Genomic DNA, 3,762 nt, shown 5'->3' on the forward strand with positions numbered 1-3,762 from the left:
TCACACAGGACTCAAAAGTAGAGGTGATATATTTTTTTAAAGCTTGGCAAACACATTTTTGTTGTTGTTGTTGTTTGGTTTCTTGCTGATCCATGCTTCTCATAAGGAACACTGTTCTATGTTGGCCCGGGTTAAAATGAGTTGTCTGTTCAAGGGCTGGTTACACTACCATGCACAGGGGTGGATGCTGGTTTATTTGCGGCGCTCTTACCCTACAAGGAAACATCACAAAACACAACAGAATTCACTAACAAGAGTTTTATTAAGATAAGGTAAAGAGACAGAGGTGCACAGGCCTGTGGAAAGGACACGTGAGTAAAGATGGAGCTGGGAATCATGGCGCCGGCTTATAAAGGCTGGGCCGCGCCTGCACATACAGACCCATGTGGCTATTCAACGCATGTGCGTAGATCACATGGTTGTGCTTTACGCAACCACACAAAGCCATGGAGTACTGGTCATGAGAGACGTTTTTGACCTGGAAATAACTAGGCGGAAGTGACTAGGTCCCGCCGGGCATGGGCAACCATGCCCAACCATGGGGGCGTGTTGTAAATCCCTATCAGTGGGTATCAGTGAAGGGTGACCTACCTTCAGTGTGGTCAGGTTGAGACCTATGACCCCCACCTTAAGCCACCAGCTTCTCCACCACCTATGCCTGAGGCAGAAGCCCAGCTAAAGCCAGAGATTTAGAGCTAAAATGTGCTGAGCCCGGAGAGTGCAGTTCTGTTTGCCTTTTCCTGTGAAGTGCCTGAAATTTGAGAACACGCCACAGCGGTTTAAAACCCATCTGCAAATAGGCTATGGGAAATGTGCATTTACTACTGGGTCTTTCTGTCAGGTATTCATGAAGAATTTGACAAAGCTTTCTAACAACTTCCCAGACCAGTGTTGTCTTCTGCTTTCTACCTCAGATGCACAGCTCACTGGCTTCCTGGACAGCTACTAAGTGACAGGAATCCTTATCCCAAAGCAGCTTTATCCTTGGCTGCCTCTCACTCATGGCCATCTTCAGAGAAGCCCTGGGTGGCCTTCTGCATGGTATCAACAAACAGCCTTGAGAAGTTGCAGGCCACCTCTGAGCAGGGAGTGCTCTGACTCAGAACCCCCTCAGGGCCACATGAGCTTCCTAAAGAGCTGTTTTTGGTTGTTCTTAAATTTGGGGAAGAGTAGGTTTCCTATTTGGGGAAAGCGGACCTTGGAAATAATCTATATGCAAAGAGGTGAAATGTACCTAAGCAGGTACTTTAAGACCGATGTGGTCACCTCCCATGTGGGAACTGACCAGTAGCTCACTGAGCTCCAATGCTGCAGCTCGCTTGTAGGAGCAGGCTGAGTGCCACAGTCTGAATCTGCAATGTCCCCAAAGGCTCCTCGGTCAGAGGCTGGTCCCTGGCTCAGTGTTAGGGGAGGCAGAGGAACTTTTAAGATGGGGCTTAGGCAGGACGACGTTCTCAGGTCACTAGGGGTGTGCCCCTAAAGGGGAGCATGGTACTCAGCCCCCTCTCCCCAACCTTCGCTCTTGGCTGAAGGGGAGCGTGGGGCCCAAGCCCCGCCCCCCTTTCAGCACTAGTCAGTGCTCCTGCCATAGTGTGCTGCCTCAGCACCAGCCCCAGACAGGGCCGACTGACCCCTCGGAAACCCCGAAGCCACAAGATAAGGGCGATCTTTTTTCCTTGTCAGCTGATAGTCTCCGGAGTTTGTGATAGTAACAGGAAGCCCACACAGCAATGGGCAGCAAACTTCTCTAAAGGAAATGATAAACAGTTTAGACCTTCTGAGGCCATGCAGAGTCTGTTGTATATTCTTTAACTTCTTTGTTTTGGTGGTGGGGATAGGATCTATGTAGCCCAGGCTGCCTTGAAATCTTTATCCCTTTGCCTCAGCCTCCCTGTGCTGGGATTACAAGTGTGTGCCACTTTGCCTAACTTTTTTTTTTCTTCTATTTAAAAACAGAACAAAACAAAACAAAATAATCCTCTTCTTTTTTTAAGATAGTGTTTATCTGGAACTCCCTATGTAGACCAGGCTGGCCCTGCCTCCTGAGGAATTCACAGTGTGCACCAAGTTCAACTAGAGCCATCCTTTCAAAAGTTGAAAATAACATTCTTAGCTCAAGTCTTCCAGATTTCCAATGCTTGCTAGGTCTTGCTCTGGGAGTTATCAGAAAATATGGGGGAAGGGGGGAGCCCTGGGAACCCGGGGGGTGGGGGGAGATTACTTTGGAAAGTAAGGTTGGTCCTTGCAGCAGGGATCCTGTTACAGGCCCAGAGAGTGCCTGTTTGTTTCCGTTCTGTCCTAAACTGTAAGAGCAGGCCCAGACCAGCACACCGCCCTCTATATAAGTAAGCAGTGGCTATGCAAGGGAGGAAGTCTTGAGGAAGGCTCTTTATTGGCTTTTCCTTGCCTTGGTTTTAAAGGCAAACCCCCCAAATTCAAGGCGTTTATAGATTCTCATTGCAAAGATTACGAGGGCTCACCTACAGCCCAGCAATGGGAGAGGGATACAGACTAAAGTCGAACACACTTCCTCTTTACTACCAAGGCCACGGCTAGTTCCCAGGGCACGCCCCTGTGGGAATTCAAGGAAAAGATGCCAGCATGACTGCTGGAGTTCCAATGACAGGCTCGCCGCTGTGGCAGGCCTGAGGCTGCTGGTGGCCAGCCCTTCAGAAACTGGCCCTCTCAAGTATACAGCAATATTCATTCCACTACATGTCCTCTGGGGCGTGATCTACACATGGGCTGCTCAACACCACGCCCCTCTACCTCTCCACGAGTGTTCTTCATCTAGAATAGCCACTTTGAAGAGATGAGGGCTCTGCATTTCTTTATAAATTTGAAGTCTTTCAAGTGGTCAATGCAGCATAAACCACACCTTTTCTCTAAAGGTAACAGGACTTCAGAATCACCATTTTTCTAGAATTTCAGAGTTTTAAATAAACAGCTGAAGGTCCTCAAAATAGCCACTTGCTATCAGCTACTTCAAATTAAGTGTTGTGGAGCTGGGAAATACATGCACCACACCACCACCACCACCACCACCACCACCACCACCACCACCACCACCACCACTTCCACCTCCACCACCACCACCTCCTCCTCCACCTCCACCACCACCACCTCCTCCTCCACCACCACCACCACCACCACCACCACCTCCTCCTCCTCCTCCTCCTCCTCCACCACCACCACTTCCTCCTCCTCCTCCACCACCACCACCACCACCACCACCACCACCACCTCCTCCTCCTCCACCACCTCCACCACCACCACCACTACTTCCACCTCCACCTCCACCTCCACCACCACCTCCTCCTCCACCACCACCACCACCACCACCACCACCTCCACTACCTCTACCTCCACCTCCACCTCCACCACCACCTCCACCTCCACCACCACCACCATCACTACCACCAAAACCAAAGCCTTTGAAAAACAAACCCCCACGGACAGAGGATTTCTAAAATAAATGAACAGCATAAAAACAAACGAACAGGGGCTGGAGTTATGGCTCAGTGGTTAAGAGCACCAACTGCTCTACCAGAGGACCGGGGTTCAATTCCCAGCACCCACATGGCAGCTCACAACTGTCTGTAACTCTAAGATCTGACACCCTCACACAGACATACATGTATACACCAATTCATATATAATAAAGATAAATTGTTTAAAAAAAAAAAACCCGAACAAACAAACCCCCCACCAGCCTCAGGTATCCCCCAGTTGTCTTCTCAGGTCTCTGCTTAAAACGTCACA

Source organism: Peromyscus leucopus, chromosome 9 (assembly GCF_004664715.2).
Source record: "Peromyscus leucopus breed LL Stock chromosome 9, UCI_PerLeu_2.1, whole genome shotgun sequence".
Classification (NCBI taxonomy): Eukaryota; Metazoa; Chordata; class Mammalia; order Rodentia; family Cricetidae; genus Peromyscus; species Peromyscus leucopus.